General features: G+C 32.2%; 1 pseudogene; it reads left to right on the top strand.

The window, feature by feature from the left end:
• The first annotated feature begins 1,246 nt into the window (after positions 1-1,246).
• On the top strand, positions 1,247-12,615 carry LOC115508213 (annotated as a pseudogene).
• Positions 12,616-15,043: the final 2,428 nt, after the last annotated feature.

Here is a 15,043-nt window from a genome sequence, read left to right as displayed (position 1 = left end):
CTGTTTAGCTCTAGCAGTCAGGAGGCTTCTAGCGTCGATTTTGTAACCGGAATTATGTGTGAATATATGTTGCCTATTGCTACCATTGCGTCTCTCTCTCTTTCCCTAAACTTCTCTCATGTTTTCCCGTGATTTCGGAGGGATATCCAAAATATCCATGATTTTTTAAAATCCCTGTTTATTTGTGCCTCATTATGTAGCGTAATTTGCCTTGCTTTTTATTTTCTTTGGCAGGCTTTCCCCTCCATTTTCTTACATACCCCCTTTTTACTTTCTTCTTACCTCTACTTTCTTCTTCCCTTTAATCCTTCATTAAACTTAACTCTTTCCCCCCATGTGTGTGTTTTTATTTATTTTATCATTTAGCACCTTGGGTATCAGACTTGCTAGATTTTCTGGGCCTTTATAGTGAATGTTCCATGAGAGTGCAGAGCTTTGTCTCTTGTTTGCTGTATATTACAAACGTCTGTATAGCTAACCGTGATGTAAAGTGGTACAGAGTAAGCAAATGTATTATATTCTGGCTTTTCTGACTTTCTGTACTTCACTTCTTGTCTGATTGATTTCTCTCTCTTAGCTGTTTCTGTGGTTTCTGTTTGTGTTTGTGCCCCCCCCCTCCCAGGTAAGCTCTGTGTTGCAGGAGGTTGTGAAATATTCTGATATAGGTGCCTTGTACGTTTTTGTGGGTTTTTTTCTTTTGCAGTTGGTATTTACATTTTGTTCGCTTTCTGTCTCTCTCTTTTTCATTTTTCCCCTCTGTTTCCCAGTTTTCTCTTGTTTTCTAATCTCTTGTGTTTCCTTCCCATGTTTGCCCTTACATATTCCAAAACACTTCTACAATCATTTTGCCATTTGCCACTATGCTGTACTGAAACTCACTTCTTATTTCAGCAGTCTCACTTTTTCCCTTTGTGCTTGGTTATTTTCCTCTTTTTCTTTTGACGATTATTCATTTTTTCATTCTCTTCGTTTTCACAGTATTTCATCTCCTCATCTGGTCATTAGTGTTTTGACTATTTCTCAAGAGATTATAACTACCTGCTGATGGTCTCCCTGCATCTGCTTCCATGTTGTGTTAAGGAAAAAAATGATTAAAATATAGGAACAAGGGTCAGGAATATACTAAATGCTCTTCGTGTTTATCTCCTTTTGCTTCTTTTTCCTGCCACCAAAACATTCTTAAGTCTTCTACTAGATAAAATTATAAACCTGAATTTTCTCGGATCTCATAGGACTTAATGTGAAAATGCCTCAGCAAGACTCATCATCCTCTTCAGCTGCTGCTGCCTCTCAGAAACAAGAGCAACTTAAAAACGTAAAGTTGGTAGTTTTCTCTGTGGCTGCAGACCATCACAACAACGACTGGACTGAAGCCCCAACAACTCTGTCTAGTTTTGCCAGTAACACGCTTGGCACTGGCTCTGTCAAGAAGTTGGTAATCAAAAACTTTAAAGGTAACTTAATGATAATTTTTTTAAGAGTTCAGTTTTAGCTTTTTTCATACCCTGTTGCTGCTTTTTGTACCTTAAATTCAGAGAGGTACAGTTAATATTTTTCGAGGTAGTTAATTTTTAGAAGATTGGGAACATTGATTTTACAGTCTGGAGACCTGAATCCTGGCCCCAGTTTAACCGTGGAGTAACTCGTGGAGGCCTTTGGAAAATTACTCCACTCTTCAGTACTTTGTTTCTCTCTAAAATACATTTATGCCCTCCCTTACTGCTTGAAATACTCTAGGTTGCCACACCGTTGTAGAATACATTCTCTTCCATCTTTTTAGTGAGTGGATCTAGAATATTACTGAGAAAAGTTCTTACGTAGGGAGTCAAAAGGCAACAATTTGAATTTTTAATAAGTTACAGAACAGGTGGTAAAAGATTGTGCATTTGGACATAAACAGTGAAACCATAATAAGATCCTTTACTAGGAGTAGATTTTAAATTTTGAAGAAATGTTAATATAAAAATTAAAAACTCATGATAATCATGGTTTTTTTCATACAGTTTTTATTAGAATTAGCGTAATTTTTTCATATAATATTTTCATATACAATTCATAAAACAGAATCCTTGCATGGTATTTGGGCATTTTATAAACCAGTGTTTTCGATATCTTGTCAAGATTCTCTTTTTTTTAGTTTACAGGTTTTAAAGGGCATATTCCAACCCTGTTGCCATCTTTAGTTGTCAAGAAAAAAATTAACTTTTTTAAAATTTTAATTAATATTATTTAAAAACTTTTGTATTCAGTTATTTTCTGCTCAAAAAATAGTTTTCTAAGTACATGTCAAACAATCCAAAATTTATGAATAAGACGTCAAATTTTCTAGAACTTTTCAAAAGTAAATGTTTGTAACATTTTGCCCCTTGGTGTTTTGCTTTTTACCTTCTCTCCTTATCCAGAACCTAGTGCATGCTAGATTTATTATGCAGAAGTTTGACTTTAGACTGTTGAAGTTTCAAAAAGCAATCTTATTTTAGTGGCTAGGTAAGATTTCAAACAGCATGAATTATTTGAATTCATGTTATACTCATGCATTGTTGCATAGATTGAAAATTTTACTTTTTCCAATCTTTTTTGGTATATTTCAGCATTAGGGTGAGTTTAAGGAACTGAAATGCTTTGGTCTATGCATATTTTTTTCATTGTTTTAGTCAATATTACTAATTTGATCTGGGTTCTCATACTCAGGGCAGAGCTGTACCAAATATCTCTTAAAGTTATTGAAATAATTTTGACTGTTTTTTAAGTTTATTTGTTTTTAAGACAGAGAGCCACAGGCAGGGAAGGGGCAGAATGGAGGGAGAGGGAGAATCCCAAGCAGACTTCCCACTATCAGCACAGAACCTGACACGGGACTGGAATTCATGAACCATGAAATCATGACCTGGGCCAAAATCAAGAGTTGGAAGCGTAACCAATTGACCCACCCAGTTGCCTCTACAAATTTAATATTCCTGCATAAAGGATACACAAAATTTGCTGATCTGTTTCATATATTAAAATACTACAAATAAACTTAGAAAATATTCTGTTTTAGTGGGATGGAATATTGAAATAGTTCTGTAGTTCTTGGATAATAGTAAATTTTTTTGAGAATGAGAGAGTGAATGTGGTACAAAGAAAAATAAACTTAATACATATATATATATATATAAACATATACATGTAATTATAATTGTATAATATATATTATATATAATAAAACTTTGTGTATATTATATATAAGCCCTAATATATAATATGTTAATATATGTTATATATAATGATTAATATAATCATATTAATCATATTAATTATATTATATTAAATGTAAGGTAAATTTAGTTATATATAATTATTAATGGATATTAATAATTAACATATAATATATATTATATATAATATAACTTTATATATATTATATGTAACTTACATAGTTTCCCTTCCGAAGGGCCCACGTCTGGTTTTGATGGTTTTCTACCTCAGTTAATTTGTGCTTAATTTGTATTATTTTTCTTCTTATCTTAGATTCCCTTTATCTTTGCCAACTTCTAAGTATAACCTTATCATTTATTTGCAAGATTATTTTTGTTTAGTAATTTAAACATAAAAGTTTCTTGTTTTTTGTTGAGACTTTCTTTTACTAATTTTGTGCTGATATTTTTACTGAGGAGAAATTCGCAAAGAATGAATTGGACGTTGACTTTTAAAGTATACAGTTGTACACTTAGCACTTGACGGTATTATGTAACCACTGCCTCAGTTTAATTGTGAAATACTTTAATAGGTAGAAAATGAAAACCTGTGTTCACAAGCATTATGATTTCTCTGCCCCACTCCTTTTCCTTTCATTTCTGTCCTCTCTCTACAAGGCAGTCAGCTCTCTGATTTCTGTCCTTATAGATTTGCCTCTTCTGGATGTTTCATTCTATAATCTTTTTTTGCGCCTGGCTGAGTTCAGTTAGCATAGTGTTTTTGAAGTTCATTCAGGTTGTAGTATGTGTGAATGCTTCATTTTTATGGCTTAAATAAAATCCTATCATAGGATGTACATAGTGCCGTGAACATTTATATACGCTATTTTGTATGAATACCTGTTTTTCATTCTTTTGGATATACACTAGGAAGGGAAGTGTGGGGTCATATGGTAATTTTATGGTTAATGGAAGAACTGCTAAATTTTCCACATTCTCCCTACAATTTTATGTTCCTACCAGAGAAGTAGAAGGGTTCTGGTTTTCCACATCCTCTAAAAACTTGTTATATCCTTCTATTAAGTATAAAGTCGTATGTCATGATTTTGACTTGTATTAATCTATTACTATGTTGGGCAGCCTTTCATGGGTTACTTGGCCATTTGTATATGTTCTTGAAAATATCTATTCAAATCCGTTGCCTAGTAATTAATTGGTTGATACTCTTTTTTTGTGGATGAATTGCAACAGTTTTTCACTCTGGATGCTTCCTGCTTACCAGTTATTAGAAAATATTTTCTTGTATCCCGGTGGTTGTGTTTTGCTTTCTTTATTTTCTACCTTTGATCCACAAAAATTTTACATTTTAACTTAATGAACCCCAATAAATTATCTTCTGTCACTTATGTTTTGGTGTCATGGTGTGAATTAGTGCAAGTCCAAGGTCATGAAGATTTATCCCTTTGTTTCCTACTAAAGTTTTATAGATTTTGCTTTCATATTTACATTTATGTCTTCGATCCATTTGTAATTATGTTTTCATTATGACACTGACTTTCATTCTTTCATACCGTGGGTATCTTGTCGTAGTACGTTTGCTGAAGCGACTATTCTTAACCCACTGAATGGCCTCAACAAGCTTTGTTTAAAATAAATTCATTATATTATAAATGTATGAGGATATGTTACATATTATAGTATTTTGACATTGTCTCCCAAACAGTTATTCTATAAGCTTTCATTTATTTATTAGATAAACCCCTGCCACTGGAAAACTACACTGAAGAAACATGGCAAAAGTTAAAAGAAGCTGTACAGGCTATCCAGAATAGTATCTCTGTTAGATACAGCTTGGAAGAACTCTATCAGGTGTGTGTTATTTTTGGATACAGGTATTCACCAGTCATAATGGAATCAGGGTTTATAGTAATCATTGAATTATAATTCCTTGGATAATTTTTATCATCATGCATTATAATCATGGGATCCACCAAGATTACAATCATGCAGTACACTTTCTGTATTTATATTTGATTGATTTACTTAGTTACAATTATGTTGTGTATAATTATGTATGTGTGTGTGTGTATTATATATGTTATTAATATATTAATAATACTAACTATTATTATAATATGTATTAATTATTGTATTATATAATATAACCTTTTATATATAGATTATATTATATTATATTATATTATATTATATTATATTATATTATATTATATCTATTTATATTCTATTATATGTATATATTTATATTATATTATATTTATTATATTTATTATATTTATTATATTATATTATATTATCCATTTATCAGTTGATGGACGTTTAGGCCCTTTCCATAATTTGGCTATTGTTGAAAGTGCTGCTACAAACATTGGGGCACATGTGCCCCTATGAATCCTTTGAATAAACTGCTGTATCCTTTGAATAAACTCCTAATCATGCTATTGGTGGGTCATAGAGTAGGTGTATTTTTAATTTTTTGAGAAACCACCACATTGTTTTCCAGAGCAGCTGCACCAGTTTGCATTCCCACCAACAGTGCAAGAGGGTTCTTGTTTCTCCACATCCTCGCCAGCATCTGTAGTTTCCTGAGTTGCTGATTTTAGCCTCTGTGACTAGTATGAGGTGGTACCTCACTGTGGTTTTGATTTGTATCTAGCTGATGATGAGTGATGTTGAGCATCTTTTCATGTGTCTGATGGCCATCTGGATGTCTTCTTTGGAAAAGTGTCTGTTCATTCATTCTACTCAATTCTCCAGATTACTTATTTTTCACATGTTGAGTTTGCTAAGTTCTTTATAGGTTTTGGTTACTAACCCTTTATCCCGTATGCCGTTTGCAAATATCTTTTCCCTTTCTGTTGGTTGCCTTTTAGTTTTGTTGATTGTTTCCTTTGCAGTGCAGAAACTTTTTATCTTGATGAGGTCTCGATAGTTCAATTTTGCTTTTAATTCCCTTGCCAAGAGATACAGGAGTGCTGAAACATAGGGGCACTTGTACCCCAATGTTTATAGCAGCACGTTCAACAATAGCCAAATTATGGAAAGAGCCTAAATGCCCATCAGTTGATGACTGGATAAAGAAATTGTGGTTTATATACACAATGCAATACTACATGGCAATGAGAAAGAATGAAATATGGCCTTTTGTAGCAACGTGGATGCAACTGGAGAGTGTTAACGCTAAGTGAAATAAGTCATACAGAGAAAGAGAGAGACCATACGTTTTCACTCTTATGTGGATCCTGAGAAACTTAACAGAAGACCGTGGGGGAGGGGAAAGAAAAAAAAAAGAGAGAGGGAGGGAGTCAAAACATAAGAGACTCTTAAAAGCTGTAAACAAACTGAGGGTTGGTGGGGGCTGGGAGGGATGGGAGGGTGGGTGACGGGTATTGAGGAGGGCACCTGTTGGAATGAGCACTGGGTGTTGTATGGAAACTAATTTGACCATAAATTTCCTATTAAAAAATTCCCTTGGCTTTGGAGACCTGTTGAGCATCTGAGGTCCGCGCGGTTGTTGCCTGTTTTCTCCTCTAGGATTTTGATGGTTTCCTGTCTCACAGTTAGGTTTGTCATCCATTCTGAGTTGTTGTTGTTGTTGTTGTTGTTGTTGTTGTTGTTGTTGTTGTTGTTGTTGTTTTTAATGTATGGTGTAAGAAAGTGGTCCAATATCAATCTTCTGCATGTTGCTGGCCAGTTCTTCCACCACCATTTGCTAAAGAGACTGTCTTTTTTTCCAATAGATACCCTTTCCTGTTTTGTCAAAAATTAGTTGGCTATACATTTCTGGGTCCAATTCTAGGTTCTCTGTTCTATTCCAGTGTCTGTGTGTGTGTGTGTTTGTGCCAGTACCATACTGTCTTGATGTAGTAAATGCTGAAGTCTAGGATTTTGATGCCTCCTGCTTTGGTTTTCTTTTTCAACATTACTCTGGCTGTTTGGGGTCTTTTGTGGTTCCATACACATGTTAGGATTGGTTGTCCTGGCTTTGAGAAGAATGCCAGTGCGATTTTGGATGAGATTACATTAAACGTGTAGATTGATTAGGGTAGTGTTGACATTTTGACAATATTTATTCTTCCAGTCCATAAGCATGAAACGTTTTTCCATTTCTTTGTGTCTTCTTCACTTTCCTTCACAAGTTTTCTATAGTTTTCAGCATACACATCTTTTACATCTTTGGTTAGGTTTATTCCTGGGTATTTTATGATTCTTGGTGCAATTGTAAATGGGATTGATTTCTGGATTTCTCTTTCTTTTGCTTCATGATTGGTGTATAGAAATGCAACTGATTTCTGTACATTGATTTTGTGTCCTGTGACTTTGCTGGATTAATGTATCAGTTCAAGCAACTTTTTGGTGGAGACTTTCAGGTTTTCCATGTTAGAGTATCATGTCATCTGTGAAAAGTGAGTTTGACTTACTCTTTTGACAATTTTATGCCTTTCATTTCATTTTGTTGTCTGATTGCTGATGCTAGCACTTCCAACACAATGTTAAACAACAGTGGTGAGAGTGGACCTCTCACCGCTAAAAAGAACCTAGGCATACTTATGTAGCTCTGACAATTAAGCATTCAAAAGGCTGTATTACTGAAATGTAGCATCCTTTTTCTTTATTAAATGTGTCTTTGGCCATAAAGTTTTGGTTAGACTCTAGAACTCTTATAAGGTTGATTCTGAACGTTTTTGCCAGATGAATTCTTTGTTTAATGAGGAGTGAGAGCTTTGCACTATTTTTGGTGACTTTGCTGCAGTGGTCAGTAGGGTGCATTTCAATATAAACAAATGGTTTGTTTTATTGTTTGTTATAGGAATTGTAAGTCACACTTAATAAAATTGTGTTTCATTGTATCGTACACAATTTTAAAATTTATTTTCTGATTTTAAAATTTTAAAGAAAGATGGTAATCTTTTAAAAATTCTGAAAATTAAGACATGGTTTAACTTACGGTTTGAACAGCTAATTTCAGAGAATTATTTTTAAATTAAAGAAAGCTGATTACTATGAATGTCTTGGTGCTTAGAATTACTCATAAAGAATGGGTTTGTACATACTGATTGAGATGGAAGACTTTAAATTCATTTTCTTAGGGTTCAGATGCTGCAAATTTTGAAATAGCTTTTCCTCATTTAATAGTCATGACTATATTCATGACATTCCTGTTCACTTATTAAATCATGTAAAATAAGTTCATAATCGGTAGTCAGTATATCATCAACAGTTGTAGACAAAGTAACGTTATTTTGCATTTTTTCAACTTAAGCACAAAAATTTCATTTTTTCAGAGTGTTGAAAACCTTTGCTCCTACAATTTATCTGCAAACTTGTATAAACAGTTGAAGCAGCTTTGTGAACAGCACCTCAAAGCACAAATTCATCAATTCAGAGAGTATCCTTTTTTTCCTCTTTGAGTTGTTTCCTGTCTTTTGTCAAATTTTCCATGTCAGTACCTGTTGAGTGGAGTAATTTACTTGGTATATGGGATTAATGTTATTTTTGTTATCTTTGTGTTCTGTTTAAGACAGACATCCTTGGACCTAAGGTTATCAGTAAGCAGTTTTAAAATACTGTCTTTTAGAAGTCATATCTTCCGTTTGCAGAATGTGTGTTAATGTTAGAATGTAAAGTTTTTCTTAACATTACCTCATGGATTCTGTGGACAATGGCCCTTTTCTAAAGAAAATGGATAAATGCTGGCAAAATCATAGCAGACAAATGGTAGAGTATAGAAATTATATTTTTAGTTCAGAGAATTATCATGGAATGTGTTAAATGGTTCTGTAAATGAAAAAAATTCAAACTGTAGTTAGCCCATACTTTATTTAAAAGCTTCTGGAAGTACTTTTATGGTAGACCAAAATTTTCAATTCTTTAACGTTTTAATTTTAATTTATTTATTCGCTTACAATTAGGTGGTTTTTTTTCCAAACAGGTAATTATACTTTAGATGTAATTGAGTTTAACATTAATAGGAGCTTAAACAAGAGGCACGGAATATATGTCAGATTTAGTCTTACTAAATAGTGTGTGAAATTAGTAATTTATCATCTGAGTTTTAAATATACAGAGGAATGTATAGCAGAGCTATAAGAAAGCTATACTAAATAAGATAAATAAACTTATAAATACTTCAACGCAAAATATGCCTGTATTTTGAAAATGAAAATATGTAAATTGTGTTTGCTTTCGTATTTGGCAGAATAAAGCATACGATAATATGATATGTTGATACTATTATTAGATTTAAAAGTTTATTTACTGTATAAAAACAAAACTGCTGTGAGTTTAAATCTTCACTAATGGAAAACATTTCTCTCAGTTTCATATGTAAAGAATAAAAACTAGAATAGACTAAACAGTTCAATAAAATAGTGATACTGAAGAGTTTATAATTTTAAAATATAAAAGGAGGTCCCCACATGAATTATGATATGAAAGTATTTATCTAATTGTTTTTAACGAATTGCCAATCATATTGGCTGATTTAGTTCTTTGTATTTGGAGTTGTTATTCTCACTCCTTTCCAATAAGATGTGTCCTAAGTCATTGATGGCTCCCACATCCCATCTTTCTAGTTTTCTTTGTTTAAAAAAGTAATTGTGGGTCTTGGTTAAAAATGAGGGCTGTAATCCATATAAATACCAATTTCTTTTAACCTCCCCAAAACTGTTAACATGGCAAAATTCTCTCAACAGCATAATAACCCCTTCCCACGTTTCCAGATGTCCTCTGTAGTGTTAAAAGAGGAATCAGCAAAAGAGGTGCCATAAATGTTTTAAGTTAGAAGCAAAAAAAGTAGACATTTTCTAAAAACATAGTATTTATGGCTACAATTGTTGCTGATGTTAATTGTACAAGCATATTTTAAATCCTACACGGTTGATTACATCACTTAGAATGATGGTGAACTTGCCACAAAATTAAAAGTGTGTGAAATAATATGCCATGCATGTTCATTATTGCATGCAATATGTAAAAATCATTCTGAAAAATATTTCCTGGAAAATTCTTACTCTTTCAAGATACAGTTCAAAGGTGATCATTTCTTTCATGCTTTCTAGGCTATTCCACTCTGGTTTTTATTCCACCCTAGTTTTCTTTTGCTTCTCATTTGCTTTCTCCCATCTCTTTGTATTATAGCACTTAAAAGCATGTTTGTAATATAGCCCTTAAAAGGTGTGTTTTAAAGCATTAATGCTCTATTTCCTGTTGTAGATTATGAATTCTTTACCAAGTTTTTTGGCATAATAGAGTATCACATTGTGCAAGTTTAAGATGTACAGTGTGATGATTTGATAACGTTTGTATACTGCAAAATGATTGCTACGGTTAGAATTAGCTAATACCTCAATTACCACTTTTCATCATTACCGTTAACTTTTTGTGGTGATACCAGTTAAGTATCTGTTCTATTAGCAACTGCCAAGTATCTTTCCAGCACATATGGTGATTACCTTCATCACCATGCTTTACATTAGATCTCCAAAATTTATTCATATTACAAGTGAACGTTCATGCCCTTTGGTAACTTATTTTAAAATGTAAATGATTAAAAACCTTATTTCTTACAAATTAATTACATTTTCATTAATATGTTCGTAGAACTTGAATTTAATACCTAAAGTTTGTCAGTTTAGTTTTTTAGTACGGTAAGTATAGCAGATATTTACACTGGTGATAATTTCTTTGGTTTCGTCAATACTTTTTAACAAATAGAAGGGGACTTGAGACAATACTGTGTGAGAACTGCTCTTCTTATATATGCTCACATCGCAGTAATTTGTCACCCAGCCCGTATATTCATAATAAAGAAGTTTGTACATAACAGTGTATTCATTATAAAGAATTCTCTTCCTGCTGTGTGTGTTTTTAAATAAAAGCGGTGAAATGTTATATTTGTACACGGCCTTGGTCTTCGTAAGTATTGCTGTTAATTTTTCATATTTCCTCTTCTTTTACGGTACGGCTCTGTCTTATATTTTCAGTCTGCTGAAAATATATATGTAGGCATTTGGATTTCAAAGATTTGTTGAGCAAACTATACTTACCAGTAATATTCACATATCAGCAGTTTTTACATAAAATAATCCCTGAATACATTTTCTTTATATATTTCTATTACTCTTTATTATTTAAGAACTAGCAGTGTAGAAAAGAGTGAAAAATTTGAAAGGTTATCTTTACAAGAGAAATAAATACATTATTGCCCATGTTTGATTGAGAAGAATGTTATAAATTATGTGCTTTTCTTAAGAGTTAAGTTTTTGTTTGATGGAATGGTAATTTAACCAAAAAATCTTTGAGACGTAATGTTTTACCTTTATTTTTTTTATTTCTAACAGAGCATGATTTAGGAACATTTTCTGTTCCTAGATAGAACTTATGCTTTTCAATACTTGATGTGTCTTCAATTTGGTAAGATGCAAATAATTACTTAAAAAACTGTTACATGTGATTTATAATCACGTCCTTTATCTTCTGAGAGAAAACATAATAAGAGAAAAATCATTTTCAAAATGTGTATTTCTTTGTATCATAAAACGTTGACTTTTTTTTAAAATGACATTTGAGGTCATGGTAACACAGTTTTAAGTGTTAATTGATAATTTACCTCAATTTAAAAACCTGTCTTAATTAGGAAACATACTAGTTCTAGAATCTAATCTAGGATACGGAACCACGTTTGAAATATTTCGTTATAAAAAACTAGAAGGTCACTAAGTTGATATAATGTCGTATATTAATACATTGTGCTTATTATGAAGGCCTAAAAATCGAAGGCAAGTTCAGAAGCTTTGGCGTCCTAAATTTTGCTTAATTTTTAAGAAATTACTGAATTATACATGTCATCCACTGTGCCTTATTTACACTGAAATCTATTTATTGATTTCAGACCATCAAAAAACACAACAAAATATTTATCCAACTGTAGATACCAGTGAATTTAACATCAATTGATATCTTGTTTTGACTGGGAAATGCTATATTACACAGAAGTGTAAATGATGGGAACAATATAAGCCAAAATTAAGGCAGATTTTTTGTTTGTTTTAGGGATATGGGCCTTGAATATTCAAATCATATATATTTGTGATCAGAATGTTCGTAGCAGGACCATAGTATGGAATTCTTGGTGATGAGAAAGAAAGAAATGGCGAAATGGTTGATCGATGTCTGATTCAAAGGCTCTGAACTATGCTTTCTGATTTGCGGGTAAGTAATCCTTAACTTTCATTAAATCGAAACTGATTTCTAATGTGATATCTTAAAGCTAACTTTTAACTAAGTTTCTTTTACATATTCCAATTATTAGATTTACCAAGACTCTTTTTGAGAGTAAATTCTTAGAGAAACAAGCAGGTTCTATGCAGCAGAGGGAAGGAAGCTAGTGCAAAAAAAAGAGGCTCTGAAATCAAGATGATAACTATAAATTCTTTCAATATCCATAGAAAAGATTATTAAAATGTAAAGAACCATGTTTCTTTATAATTCTTATAAATTTTGACAAACCTTTCTTCCTGACAATTTTTTTTCTTTTTTCTTTTTTTTTTTTTTTTTTCTTTTCGTCAGTTATGCTAAAGATTTGTCTATTTTGTGGATCTTTTCAAATAAGCAACTTTTGGTATGGTTAATTTTTTTTCTATTGTTTTTTTCTCATTTCTCTCTCATTAAATTCTATGCTAAATATTGTTTTCTCATTTGCTTTAGGTTTACTTTGATCTTTTTCCAGTGTCTTTAGGTAGAAAGTAGGGTTTTTTTTTTTTTAATTTATTTGTTTTGAGGTGTTTGTTTTTCTGATGTAATTATTTATAACCATAAATTTTCTTCTAAGTAATGTGTTAGCTGCCATATTAAATTTAGGTATGTTCTAGCCTCGTTTTCACCTACTTAAGGTACTTGTAGTTTCTCTTTGATTTCTTCATTGACACCTTGATTATTGAGAAATGTGTGGTATGATTTCCACATAGTTGTGACTTTCTCAAATTTTCTTATTTTCCCATGTTTCACTCCATTTTGATGAATGAGCACAGTTTTTATAATTTCATTCATTTAAAATTTATTTGCTTGTTTTGTGACTTGATGGAGTCTGTCTTGCAGAATATTCTGTGTGCACTTTGAGCAGAAGTGTATTCTGTTGTTGAGTGGAGTGTTCTATAATACTTTCTCGTGTTTAGTGTTGTTAAAGTATCATGTTAACTTGCTGGTTTCTGTCTGAGTACTCTATCCATTATCTTGGATATAATATATGTTCTTTTATATATCATGTACGTTCTGTATGTACTGTACATCATAGATCTGTATGTAGGCAAGTCATCAGCTTTTGTTGAATTTTCAGTGTTTCTCTTCATTTATAACAGCCCTTTGCTTTATGTATTTTATATTTTTGTTTGGTTATGTTAAATTTTCAAACCATGGATTCCAGTTACAAGCTGTAACCAGTTTAATAATTCCTGACATTCTGACTTGATAGAAACAAACTGACCATATAGCTGTGCCTTTCAAGGATATGATAGCTGTGTCTTTCAAGGTTATGAAACTAAATTGATTTAAAAGACGAATGTTTTTGTTTGCTTGCTACAAAAACTTTGTAACTTCCGTTCTTTAAGTCCCATGATTCTTAAAATAGGAAGGTTAAAATTTTATTTTCAGATTCTGGGTGTCTTACCACATCAAGAAGCTCCTAGAAGAGAAGTAGACAGAGTTAGAACCTAACCTATGCCTTAACACACAGTAAGAATCCGTATGTTTGTATTGTGTATGTAATTTCTATATACCATATTCTATACACTTTGATTTTGCTTTACTTAGATCAGAAATTATCAGGGACACCTGGGTGGCTTAGTCAGTTAAGCGTCTGACTTCACCTCGCCTCAGGTCATGTCTGTGCTGATAACTCAGGCATGGAGCTGCCTTGGATTCTGTGTCTCCCTCTTTCTTGCCCCTACCTGATCGTGTGCATGCTTTCTCTCTCTCACCGTATCTCAAAAGGTAAATGTAAACAACTTTTAAATTGTCGTATGATAGGCTTAAATGATACAGTTCTCACCTTTTTGCTTAGTTCCTGCCTTTCTCCTTTCTTCATTGTATCAAAAAGATGGGAAGGCCTGACAAATAAAAATTTCTCATAAGTTTATTTTTTGAGTTTTTGGATGAGTGGGAAACTTTAGAAAATTTGTGGTGGTCTTGTTAATTAGAGATAAATAGTAATTTTTATGTAAACTAGGTGGTTTATTATTATCACATAGTTTCCTGTAGTTATGTAATGATAATTATAACTCTGAATCAGCAGTTCATGCAATGAAATTCAATCTCATGACGACCAAACTACAAATTTTATGGCACTCATCATGCATAACAGTGTTAAAACAGAAATCAGACAGATGACAGTAAGGTATGCAGAAGGATTTGGAAAACCGTTTTAACTCTTCCATTATGAGAATCTTGCAGTGATTCTAAACTCATTTTTTTTAACCAGGAAACAACTGATCACTATGCTAGAAAAGCAGCTTCTAGGTGAACACTTATCAGCAGTTCTTCAGAAAGGGTAAATGAGAATATGTATGTTTGAGAAGGCATTATGAAAGAAAATTAATTGTATTTTTTTACATTTTTAATAATTTTAATTATTAATGCGTTCTGTGTGTAAGGTCTTCCTTAAAATGATTGAATAAAACCAGATGCAATTTTTTTTTTCTCATTCTCTCATTTTGCCAAGCAGTTGTGTCATGTAGTATATTCAGGGATTTTTATAAGAATACTAAATGAAGTTACACATATCCCTTGAGATAGTAATGTGCTAAAGCTTTATTTTTGGCTGATGTGTTTAAAAATAGTCTGTATTGTTACCT

This window comes from Lynx canadensis (assembly GCF_007474595.2).
Source record: "Lynx canadensis isolate LIC74 chromosome Y unlocalized genomic scaffold, mLynCan4.pri.v2 scaffold_89_arrow_ctg1, whole genome shotgun sequence".
NCBI classification, from domain to species: domain Eukaryota; kingdom Metazoa; phylum Chordata; class Mammalia; order Carnivora; family Felidae; genus Lynx; species Lynx canadensis.
The sequence above is the reverse complement of the archived record's forward strand: the minus strand, read 5'-3'. Positions and strand labels throughout refer to the sequence as shown.